Raw genomic sequence first — 13,644 nt, 5'->3', positions numbered from 1 at the left:
TTTGGCAGTTTTTCCATCCTCCCTTTTCCTGGGCAATACTTATGTAGTTTTACAAAGTTCCCTTCAAAAGGATGATTCATGGAGACCCTTGGGAACTTATTCCCCTCCAATGCCCTCCCCCTACTCCAGAAAGAATGGTGCTAGTCCTTCCATCAAGCAGACTGTAATTATTTTTGTACAGCAAAACCTATAAAGCAAGTCTGTATTGCTGCCATGTCTTAGATCCTCTACCCTGTCACAATCTGGCAAAGACAAGCAGCTCAACAGAAACTAATGAGTCTACGCACAAAAAGTTGATGATTGGATTCATTGTAAGAGCCCTTTTCTAATTACATTACTGCAGGTTCAGATAATTCTTTGAATTTTTGAAGGCAGAGCAATTTTAATTCTGTTTTGTTGGTTCTCCAACCTTCTTTTCTTACATCTTCTTAAAGTTGATTTAATTGCAGACTGCTAGAATTATCCATTGACATTTCCTTTCTTCAACTAGCCTCTGCTATTGCACAGCTACTTTCATGAATACCATTTTACAACAGTAAGCTACTCAGGGAGTAGGTGTTTGTATGTAATAGGATGGTTTATGTAGATCGTTAATGTAATGGGCTACAAAGCCTTTTACTGCAAGATCATGAGTTTGAATACAGCTAGGTTCACTAGTGACCAAAGTCTGTATCAGCAGATTAATTAATCAAAAACAATAAATGCTTGATGAATTAACTGGATGGTTGTGTTCCAGCTCCTAGTGCGCAGACTGTTAGTTCACAAAAAATTATCACTACCACCACATTTGTAAATTGTGGAATTGGCAATTTCAGCAGCGAGGCCAAAGACTGAATGGGTATGAAGCTAGTATGTGAGGCAGAGGTAGGTCCATCCAGTTCAAGATTCGTACATACTGGCGGGATGTGAGGAGGTGGCAGCAGCTTGTGTTACCCTTGTCTTCTGTGGACAGAGGGCTACAGTCTCCAGGTCTGTCCAGCTAGGTACCTTTGAAACCTCAACTGTTTTAATGTGTAAATAACTAGTTACCACTATTGCTCGGAATAGGAGATTTAGCTTATTTGTGGATGCGGTCCTGCTGCAAGTCCATTTAAATAAGTGAAATTACATCAGGGATGACTCTAGTTCTGGGTGTTTATGGTGTCATTTATATTGTGTTATACTGTGTACAGCCTTCACTCTGGCCACACAGATACATCACAGAACATTATTCTCCTTCATGTTCAATGCCTATAGGCCATTGATGGAAAGCCCTTATTTCTGATTAATGTGTTACAACCAGCTCTGGAGCTATATAATGTCAAATAACGAGAGAAAAGCTCATTTTCTAAAAATTACCAGGTCTCATGCCTTTCAGCCAACTCTCTGATTAAGCTGAGACTCCTCTGGCAAATATAACAGCCTCCGTATATTAATGGAGTCAAACTGTGACATGATTATGCAGTTATTCAGACTTGACAATTTTGCTTTGCATCACTAATGCCCTTGCTCTGAATCCAGCCACTTGGGATCTGCCTTTTGAAGTTGCCACACTCAGAATATCACACTGTTGTTCTCTTCAATGAAGCAGCCTAATAATTAAGAGTGAAAACATCATTCGTCTAGCCTGAGATTTTCCAGGCAAGGGGAGAAATTCTCTGAAAGAGTTTGGGGCACTGAGAACAAGAGAGAGTACGCAACATTCACCAGGAGTCCCCATCATGTTGTTAGGGGCTCTGTTGAGGAGAAGCCCACAAAGGCAGCAGAGAATATCCCGGGGCGCACAACACAGAACAGCCCTGCATGTGAAGGGTGGGGCTGGATGGAAAAGGAGAAATGGAGAAAGCAATCATATCTTCTAATGGACATGTGAACAACTAAACAGTTTAATAGCTGCCTGAAACAGGCACTTATTAAAAATATTATTTATACGTGTAGGATAATCATTTTCTGAGGTGCTGTATGTTCAGTGAATTTGTCTGGGCCTCGTAGGACCTGTTTTCATTCATTTTGACAAGCTGTTGCTATTCTGGGGACACATAGCTTAGGTGTTTGGGGTCCCGTTTTTCAGAGGTGCTGACCACCCACAGCTCCAGCTGACACAGAGGGAAGTGAGGATACTCAGCACCTTGATATCCCCCACAGCAAGAAAGGAAAGTGTTTCCTAACAGTACAGATTTCCTTCTCCTTCATTGTAGTACTGCACAGGTTTTGAAGAATATTCAAATCTTTTCCAGGAGCCTGGATAGCCCAAAGAACTAATAAATGGATACACAGCCTTTCACCTCTTCAGTGGTCTCCCTCAAAAGCTTGGCAGTTGCGATAGGTAGCTCAGTATCTGCAGTAGTCTAGGGGTCCCTATGGTCTCTGGGTCAAATCCAGCCTGGGACGATAGTGACTGTAAACTGAGGTGTGGAAGAGAACAGCTCCCACAGAAGGAGGTATTGATATAGAAGCACCAATCCAACAAAGAGCTTAAGCATGCGCTTAGTGCCATTGGAGTTAATGGGACTATTCATATGCTTAAAGTTAAGTATGTGCTTATGTATTTTGATGGATTGAGTCAAAGATAGCCAAGACAAAAAAGTAGCTTTTATGGTCTCTTTTTCTGCTTGTGGATCTATAGCATTTATCTATCTTCCTCTCATTGATTCCAGATCTGAATTAATCCATGGTCCTTACTGATCCTGTAGCATCTCTCATTCTTTAAGGGACAGAGGAGATGGGGAAAGAGGAGGAAAGAAAGGCACAATGCACTTTACTGAATTGCCCTTATGGAAAACATTACAGATTTCTCCAGTGTTATACAGTATATGGATTGCTTTAAATCAATGAATTTTTCACCTACAATGTACTGTATTGAGTGATGTAATTTACTTAACAGAAAATCAACCTCAATAATTCTGGAAGACAACACTCTAATGTACACTGGCTAGTGCTTACGCTATATTGAACTTTTGATCCTTCTCACCTCCCCTCTCCCCCCCCCCAAAAAAAGGTAAACCAAATGAATTTGCACTTATTTTTAATAAGGGGAAACTGGGTTACTCAGAAAGTTAGTAACAGACTCAGCTTTAGGTCACTGATTCAAATCCAAACCAGGTCAGCATGATCTAAAGCAATTACCATTTGATGGTTATTAAATTTCACTGAAAATTCCCCACTCCATGTCCAGAAGTGGTGTCAGACTGTCTGGGTGTCAGACAGTCTAACAAAGAGATGTTACAAATAAACAGGCAGCATGGTCCAGTGTATTGTCAATGGAGAGGGGACAAGGAGCTGGGAAGGAGAATGACAAATGCATAAGCCATCCACTCACATGCATACAGATGTAAACAACTTGCATTTTTTTCCTGAAAAGCAGCAGTCAGATTCTGACATTAAACCAATGTCAGAAAGGCAAATTCTTATTGTCTGATATGCTTAAGGAACTGCCAGAAGATCCACAAACAGAACCACCTCCTTCCCAATCTGGCTCCCTAAAAACTACACAAAGAGGCTACTCTGCAATAAGAACCATGGAGGGAGATTTTTGAAATGGGGCCTAAAGTCCAGAAGGCATGATCACTGCATGTTTGTGCCAGTGTGTCAAGGTTTCCTCCCCCACTCTGAACTTTAGGGTACAGATGTGGGGACCTGCATGGACCCTTCTAAGCTTAATTCCTAGCTTAGATCTGGTAACGCTGCCACCAGCCAGAAATTCAGTGTCTGGTGCACTTCCTGTCCCCCCAAAACCTTCCCCTCCCTGGGCTGCCTTGAGGGACTTCACCAATTTTCTGGTGAACACAGATCCAAACTCCTTGGATCTTAAAACAAGGAGAAATTAACCATTCCCCCTCCTTTCCCCCCACCAATTCCTGGTGAGTCCACATCCAATCCCCTTGATTTTCCTTGTTTTAAGATCCAATCAGGTTCTTAAAAAAAAACTTTTAATTAAAGAAGAAATGTAAAAATCATCTCCGTAAAATCAGGATGGAAAATACTTTACAGGGTACTTAGATTTATATAGCCCAGAGAAAACCCCTCTAGCCTTAGGTTCAAAGTTACAGCAAACAGAGGTAAAATCCTCTCAGCAAAAAGGAACATTTACAGGTTGAGAAAACAAACATAAGACTAACACGCCTTGCCTGTGCTACTTACAAGTTTGAAACATGAGAGACTGATTCAGAAAGCTTTGGAGAGCCTGGATTGACGTCTGGTCCCTCTTAGTCCCAAGAGCAAACAACCCCCAAAACAAAGAGCACAAAACAAAGACTTCCCTCCACCAAGATTTGAAAGTATCTTGTCCCCTTATTGGTTCTCTGGTCAGGTGTCAGCCAGGTTTACTGAGCTTCTTAACCCTTTACAGGTAAAAGAGACATTAACCCTTAACTATCTGTTTATGACACAGTGCATCAAACTCAGCAATGGCAGTGACTTTCAGTCATTGGCCCTGATTCAGGAAAGCATCCCTTTTCAGGAAGGACACTTAAGCATGTGCTTAAATCCCATTTAAGTCCCTATGAATCAATCACATGTTCAAGTGCTTTCCTGAACAGGTGTGGGCATAAGCACATGCCTAAATGCTTCCTAGAATGCAGGGCCGTTCTTAGGCATACGCAGAATACACGGCTGCATAGGCAACCTGAAAATTTGGGGCACCACTGGGTTTTAGTGTCCTTCTCCCGGCTCTTCCTATCCCTGTTCTGACCCTTCCTGCAGGCTCCCACAGCTGCCTGCTGCAGCCTGGTGACTCTTACTCTGGAGGGGATCTAGTAACTTAAAAGTGAAAAAGCCTTCCAGCCTGCCAGACCTGTTAGCACAACACTGAAACTGTTAAAGAGCCATTCAAGTGGTAATGAAGCCATTTAACAGGCATATGCCAAACCCCAGGTATATACTGTCAGTTTCTGAATTTACTGACAAAAACAGTTGTGCATGACCACATGTTAGTCTACAGGACCTTAGTTTAAAAACTGCTTTAAAAATATTTCATTAGTGAATTGGTGAAGATTATAAAATCACATCTCTAAAAAATCCTTACATAGATTTTTAGATGCACAATCATCTTTAGCCTTAAATGCTTGGATCTTCAGACATACAGTTTTTTAAATAAATCCTTCAAAAGACCACCCTGATCTAAAATATATATTTTAATTTTTATTTCTATAGTAAAAAAAACTTGCTTCTAAAGTCCTCCTGTCCTTTCTGTCCATCCCTTTCTCCCTTCACCCTTCCTTCCCCCCCCCCCCCCCTTGAAGAAAGCCTTAAAGGAACAACACTCCTTTCCTTCCAGATAGCTGGACAAAGAGTTTCCCTTTCTTTACCCCTGACTATCTGATGAACTAGTTTTAAGAGAACCCTCCAGCAAAATCAGTACCTTAGTAAAATATAAAATCCTTTGTTATGCCTAAAATCTTTGGAAACATATTTTTTAAAGTTGGTGAAATTTCATAAACATGTCTATTGTTATGGAGCTCACACAAAGTAAATTAGTGTTCCCTTTTTCTAAAAGCAATGAACATTGTTATAAACACACTAAACCTCTGTGACTGATTAATTTAAAATAATGTCTTTATTTCAGTGAGTTAAATATGTAGTAATCTGGAATGATTACTTTATGAAGGCTTAAGAGTACATTTAAAATATAAAATCAGCTTAGAAATACCGATTAAGAAAATGTAAAACAGAGACGAGCTGTGTCATGTATTCCATAATATTTAATGTTGTATTCAGATAGAGAGCTGATTCGCCCTTACTACAAAGTTTTTGCAAATAAATCTCTGACAAACTTCAGGGCATATCAAAAACCTGTGCCTGACATTTTTTATTCCCAAGTTTAGTGCTTTTAATTAGGTACCTTCTGCGTGTCCATTCTGCATGTGGGAGAGGGTAGGGGGGTCTCTGAGGGGAACTGTGACTCTCCACCACTGTGAGGTGGGCCGGGCATCTCGCTATCCTTTGCTGCCTTGTCCCTTTCACCCTCCCCTCCCCTCCAGGCATAGGGTCACCAGTTTAATAATATTGTGTAGGGCCCCATAAATCCTAAGGACTGCCCTGCTAGAATGGAATCATCATTAATAATCCTAGAGGGAATAATCAACATGGAAACGGGGTGGGTGGGGGAGGATGACTACTACAAGCAAGGACATGGCTGCACACTAAAATTGCTTTTGCAGTGTCTATGTGCACCTGTTTCATGAGTATTTACATTGGGAAGTAGCTTTTGGCCCACTGTATGAGCCCAAGAACAAGAGCATTTTTACTATAAGATACTTTTGATCATACCAGAGGTTATACTTCAAATATAGCATTTGTTTGTGAGTAGTTCCCCTAATAGCTACAAGCATCTGGCCCCTTATGGTGAGAGAAGAACACTGTTAATGGAAACAGCATGCCCCACATTTGTGACAAATGAAGCTTTTCCGCTGGACAGAACCTTTTAACGTATTTTAGTGAGATGCAAATTCACAATGTGTCCATGGTTTGCAGTGTGTGGTAAAAGCTCAGATATTAGCTTCACAGGATGGTCATGATTAACAACAGATTTTCACCCTGAGGCACTGGGAGGAATGGAAATTTTGTGATGCTGGCTGACAGCAAGGGCATATTTGTGGCACTGTTGTACTTGGAAGTACTAGGAAACATGACGCTTGATCCTGCACCATTAAAGTCAATGAAACTTCTGCTGTGGAGTTTAAATGGGCCTAGGCTCAGGCCCTGACCTTTTAGGCAAACAAAAGGTTCATTCTAACCTGCATTCAGTTAATGGAAACCTGAATAGAACTCCCCACTGCTGTCTCAAGTCCATTTTGCCAAGGTCAGTAGCTACATGTGTTCTAATATGTCATTATTTCTCCTGCTTATGGACCGTCTTTTGTCTCTTTTGCCATTGGGAAAGTGTTCTAAGAGGATACATCATGGAACAAGTTGCCCTTGGGGAAAGATTTCAATATAAATAGCAAATGGGTGGCTTTACATAGAACTACAGTAATTTGTTGTCACACCCCCACCATTGAATGTAATCTAAAATTAATTGAAACTATTAAACTATTCATTGGAAAATATTTACATGGTCTGTTAGTGACAGTATTTAAGGTCTTTGCCAAAGCACTATATAAATCCTAGTATTTATTATGAATATAATTCCTATAATGGCATTCTTCATTTTCCAATGTGGGCAACTAATTCCTCATTTATATCTTCAAATTAGAAGTCCGGTGCCTTAAATGGGTGTCTGAACACTCAATTGTGGCACCAACATTTGAAAATTGAACCCAGAATTTTCTCTTTTACTGAGTTTAAGGGAAGCAGCTTCATCACATACAGAGAGCATTTGAAAGATGATTTACTTACTGTATTATTTTCATAATCTGTAGTTCAGGCTGTTAAAAATAGCTGATCAGTAAGAAAGTTCTCACCACATTTATACTGTGTATAATAGTATAATGAACCTGCTGGCTAGGGCTGGTCAAAAAATTTCTTCAAAACTGTTTCTCACCAAAAAGTTGGGTTTTTGATTAAACAAAATCATTCACAAAAGTGTTTATTTTCCACTGAAAATGTCATTCAAAAACCAAATACCCCAAACCAAAAAAGTTAGGCCAAAAAGCAAAATATTTTGGATTAGGAAGTGCTGTTCTGGTGCCTCAAGGGAGTTGTAGCTTGGTTACCTCATGTCCCCATAGGTTTCCCAGCCAGAATATATTTCTTGTGATGCACCATGGCCAGGGTCTCCCATGAAGCACCTCTTCTCCTCTCCAAGAGTTTATGCTTTCCTTCCCTGTACTGAGATCAGAGGGCATTGGGTTCAGGAGGGGAGCTGTAAGCTGCATTAGAGCAAGGGCAGCAGGTTGGAGAAAGCAGCCTGGGAGGTGCAGAGAGAATGCTGATTAGCAGGCAGCCCGGAAGGTGAGATCAGAGGGCCAGCGCTGGGCTGAGACATACACTGCCGCTGGCAGAAGCCAAAGGTAGCAATAGCAGGAGGATACATCATTGCAGTTTACAGGCTGGTGTGGAGGCGTTACAGTGAGACTCTTTCCTTCCCACTCTTGGAGCTGAGTTGGGAACTATGGGGTTTCTCTTTGTTGGAACAGTTAAAGAAACTGTGCCTAGGTTTGTTCCTGGCAAGTCTACTGAAGGAATCCTATCATGTATTTATGGTTACCACCTGGCCAGCATTTGACTAGCCTGGCCGGGTTTTTTTATGGATTTGCCAGTTGCCAGAAAAATGAATTTAATCTGCCAGGGTTTTGGTCTTTTTACATGTATCTAAAGATTTGCATTATCACCACAATACATGGAGATATCTAATGTTAAAAGTTTCTGTGTCCAGCTTACAATGCTCCCACTTAACAGTTTAAGCAACAAATCAAAACCACTGAAATAAAGCAGCTGTCTGCCCACCAACATGCAAGTGCACCATGCATGTGTGTAAGAGAAGATTTGAGGCATGAGAGAGTGAGGAGATGTGAGATGTTATCAATCTTATCGATGTGTTACCTCAGGGGCGGGCAAACTTTTTTTTACTGAGGGCCGCATCGGGTTTCCAGAATTGTATGGAGGGCCGGTTAGCTGAGGTTGTGCCTCCCCAAATAACCAGGCGTGGCCCGGCCCCGCCCCCTATCCGACCCCTCCTGCTTCTCGCCTCCTGAGGGCCCCCCCGGGACACTGCCCCATCCAACCTCCCCTGTTCCCTGTCCCCTGACAGCCCCCAGAACTCCCTCCCATGACTGCCTCCCACTGTCCCATCCAACCCCTCCTCTCATTCCTGACTGCCCCCCGGGGACCTCTGCCCAATCCAACCACCCCTTCTCCCTGTCCCCTGACTGCCCCCAGAACCCCTTCCCAACTGCCCTCCACTGCCCCATCCAACCCCCTCTCCTTCCTGACTGCCCCCTGGGGACTCCTGCCCCCATTCAACCCCCCTGTTCCCTGCCCTCTGACCTCCTCGGTCCCTAGCCACATCCTCACCCCCTGACCACCACCCCGAACTCCCCTGCCCTCTATCCAACCCCTCCGCTCCCTGCCCCCGTACTGCACTGCCTGGAGCACCAGTGGCTGGCAGCACTACAGCCACACCGCCCAGAGTAGCAGGACAGGCAGCCAGACCGCCCGGCTGGAGCCAGCCATGCCACCATGCAGCACAGAGACCAGGTCAGGCCGCAGCTCTGCATCTGCGCTGCCCCAGGAGCTTGCAGCCCCGCTGCCCCCCAGAGCACTGCGCTGGCAGCAGAGTGAGCTGACGCTGCGGGGGAGGGGGAACAACAGGGGAAGGGCTGGGGGGCTAGACTCCTGGGCCAGGAGCTCAGGGGCCAGGCAGGAGGGTCCTGCAGGCCAGTTTGCCCACCTCTGCCCTAAAGTGCTTCCTTTGACTTCAGTGAAAGCTCTGTCAACTAAAAAGGCTGCTCTAAAACTGGATCAACAGTGTCACCTAGTGGCCACTGAGATCCTCCAAAGCGGGAGAAATTCCTTGAAGGCCCTCACCCTTCCCCACAAGGATATCACTGGTGGAATGTGATAGAAATATTTTCTAAGCAGGCAGCCAGTTACTTACTGCTAGTTCGTTATAGTATTTTAATACAAGTTTTGTCTCAAAGTGTGTCAGATTTTGCACTAAGTAAGCAGTTGTGTGTTGACGGGAACTTAAATTACTATTCTTTTGCGCGGTTATTTTCCTTGCTATCTCTTTTCCTTTTAGAGACCATCTTTCAGATTTCATGCTACCAGAACTATCAGGAATGCTTAGATATGGTCCATCTCTGCTTTGACCCTTTACATAATAGTTCTGTATATTCTCTCCCCAGCTGTGAGCTTCTACTATGTGAAGAACTTTGTATCTACCATCTCATTACTCTCTCTAGTTTCCTGTTTTCCTACGATCACCAGATTACAACAGGTTCTACAGTTAGTCTTTTAATTGAGCAACTAAAATAAAAAACACACAAAGTAAAGATTCTTGTACAGGGCTTGCTATCATATCTCCTTAGGGCCTGAAAACTTAAAGACATGGCTTATTTATAAAGGACTGTTTCAAACAGCAAAAAAAGAAGAAAAAAAAAAGAAAGAAAGAAAAGAAAAACAGAAGATTAAGAAAAAAGATTCCTGCTGACCCAGTTCACTTCATCAGGAAACAAAGAAAAAGGTTGTTAGATGTCTTACTAAGATATCTTTAGAACAAGTCATTTACTACCATAATCAGTCTTTCCAAACATGATTATTTCCACACGTAGGTCATTACCCTACCACTAATTTGTGTATATGTGAACTCTCACTGACTTTACCAGGTTTTATTTACTTATTTAAAATAAAAAGGGCATTGTATTTTGCATAAAACTACAGGGATAGTGTGAACTTCCAGTAGGACAGTATATCCCAGGAAAGGGAAGCAGCAAGTTTCAGTGTTTTCTTGTATACAATTTCACATTATACAATTTTAGTTTATAATTGTTTTAAGTATTTTGTTGACAGCAGCACAAGGTATTTTCTAGAACCAAATAGCATGGAAAAAGAAGTTTATGAGTAGAAGTATATTAAATAAATTATTGCATCAAAAAGCAACCAGACCTGGCACTTGCAACCACTTAAGGCCAAAGATCTCATACAGCTTTATCATCAAGGTACTGGCAGCATGCATGGCGTTGTACATGATGCAAAGCTGATGCACTTAGGCCAGGATCCTCAAAGGTATTTGGGCTTCTAACTTCCATTGATTTCAGTGGAAGTTAGGAACCTAAATACTTTTGAGAATCTGGGCCTAAACTCTAAGGCCCCATCCTACAATCATATTCACACAGGCAAATCCTTACAACCAAGCAGAGTCCCATGGATTTTAGCGGGGCTCCACACTGGCACAAAGCAGCACCCATGTGGGCCAAATTGTAGTATCAGGACCTTAGACAGATCAAACACGGAAACACCAGGAGACTGAGAAGATCCTGATAACTCAATTTTGTCTTTTTGTATATGTTAAAGATGGGCATAGTGACGTTATTTTAATGTTCATTAGGCTCATGGAAGCTGCAGGTTTCAGGAGGGATTTAAATAGAAGCATGGGAACCTGGCACATTGTAGTGGGCAGATCTTCTCAGGCACTGGGGAGTAGGGCAGGCATGAAAGAAGGCAAAGGAAGGAAGGAGGAAAGAGGGAGCAGTTAACCAGACATTTTCTAGAATTCTTCAGTTTTTAAGCATTTGGGGTATTTTCCTCTAAAATCTTCTCTTTCTCTCAGACTTTCCTTATTATGCCTTCTCTCCCACAAATCTGTTTCTGCTTTCTGTTCTGAGCCATTCTTACTTCAAACACTTTTCATCCTATTTTCCCTTCTCACAGGGCCAGGGAAGGAGAAAACTGAATTTCAGTCTGTCACTCACACGCACACCTCACCTACCAGCCTTCCTTGGTTTTTCCTTCTTCCCCACTACCCTATTTATCAACATTTTCCTTCTGGTCCTCAGTTCCTCCCCTCCTCCCTCCAGTAGCTGAAGAAAGAAATAAGGTGACTGCGTACCAGAGAAGAGAGCAGCATACCCATTTGACCACCTGAGTGAAGTGCTGTCTGAAGCAGTCAGTTCTATCTACCTCTCCCTGTGAATCCCACCCAGCCCGCAAAGAATGGATAATGGGAAAATTTCAGGGGATGAGAAGAAAGTTGAATGATTTTTGTGTTATGTTTGTACAGATTTTAGTACAATGGAGTCCTGCTCCATGATTAGGGCTGCCAGCCAGTACAGCAATACAAACACACACACACACGCGTGAGCTTGTTGTTAACCTCAGAGCTGCCGATTGCTCAGCACTTAAACAAATGGCCTGATTTTCTAAGGTGCTTAAATACGGATTTAGAAGCCTAATTTTTGGCACCTATTTTTTTAAATCTTGGCCTTAATTTCTGGAGCATAGTAAAGGAGCAAGGGTTAGATCTTATGGCAAATTCCATAGCCACAGAGTTGGGGCATACATGGGGCCCCTTGCTTTTAGCTGTGACAATGCTACAGTCTTCTCTGACATTGTTTAAGCACAAGAACCATGATTATTAGTTGACAAGACCACACACTATTGTGTGTTAGAGAAAAATGGGGATGTAATTCTATCCTTTTGCTTAATCTTCATTCAGAGGGTGTTTTTCATTTGTTTTTCTTTTCATTACTCATTCATAGTTTGTGGATACACCCTCCTTGAATATTTCTTGAAGTTGCTAAGCTAAAAATGGAAGCTATTTTTCTGAAGCACTCTTTAGCATAACCAGGTAGTCCCCAAATTAATATTTTAGCAGATTTTTAAAGAACAGAACATGGGGAAAAATAAAAACAAAAATATTTAGACTGGTTTCTTTAAGCCCTTAACATCCCTCAACAGAAGGTTGCATGCTCACACACACTTATTTTTCTGTGTTGAGAGCTAATCTGCTTCTAACAGACTAATTTCTTTAACACTGGCATGCTCCCCTTCCAGCTCTGCCAACGCTGCATTTCCAATGGCTCAGTACCACAATTGTTGGCAAGAAAAGGCCTCTGCTTTATTTATACAAATGATCATGTAAACTATGGGCATTTTCCATTCTGGCCTTTTCTAATACTGTTGATCAAGAGCGTACACTGATCTTGATCTTTAAAAATCAGTACTGATTCAATTTCAGACAGGAAATCCCCGGTTTCAGCTTAGGTTGTGAATTTAGATCTCATCTTTAACCCTACCCTAGCCCCAGAGCCTACATTACTGCTCCCATGCTCCATTACAAAGCTCTCGAAGCTTTATTCCACATTTCTTTGGTTCTAATAGTATGTTCCTCAAACATCTCATACTTTGATTTTGTAAATATTTCAGCCTCTAAACCCGAAATTTTCTGAGAAAGCAAAAGCATTCTGGCTTTTGATGTACATACTAGTGTAGGGTGACCAGACAGCAAATGTGAAAAATCGGGACAGGGGGTGGGGGTAATAGGAGCCTATATAAGAAAAAGACCCAAAACTCAGGACTGTCCCTATAAAATCGGGACATCTGGTCACCCTATACTAGTGACTCATTTATGGTTAGAACTTACCCAACTAGGAAAAACATCCTGCCCCAAAGTATGATCTTCTGAAATTGTAGCAGGCTTGATTTCCATCCTACATTTTCATATGCCTTACCTACAGTTTGGCAAAGTGGTTAATTTTCCAGATAGACATCCAATTTATCAATTAAACTATGGATGGCTTCAATGGATCCTGTAAATTTTGCATTATAAAGCCACCAAGCACTCTGCTAATATGCTGACACCCCACAAAAAAATCAAGCACCAAATGGAATTCTGCAACAGGCTATAGCATTTTATTGAATTCTAGTGCCAGCAATCGGATATGAGCCAACTGAAGATCAGCAACTTGGTTTAGAGAACCACATGCATATGCCTGGCTCTGACAGATGCATGAATAAATACATCAGAGCAAACACTTTCATGAATTAAAGTTCTGGCCCTGAATTTGCTGCTGGTAAACAGCCTAAACTATTCCCATTTCTTTTTAATCTTTACTGAAGAAGAACAAAAACATGACCTACAAGAATAACCTTACAGACATTTTAAATGATTTCTTAAACTAAGCTGAAGTGACTCATCAGATTACATCACTTTGAAAAAACTGTTCAACCAAAATCCTGTAGATGTCATAGGTTTAGTTTCTCTTAATGGAAAGATTCAATCCTAGT

The sequence above is a fragment of the Mauremys reevesii genome, linkage group 7, assembly GCF_016161935.1.
Source record: "Mauremys reevesii isolate NIE-2019 linkage group 7, ASM1616193v1, whole genome shotgun sequence".
NCBI classification, from domain to species: domain Eukaryota; kingdom Metazoa; phylum Chordata; order Testudines; family Geoemydidae; genus Mauremys; species Mauremys reevesii.
This window is presented reverse-complemented; position numbering follows the sequence as displayed.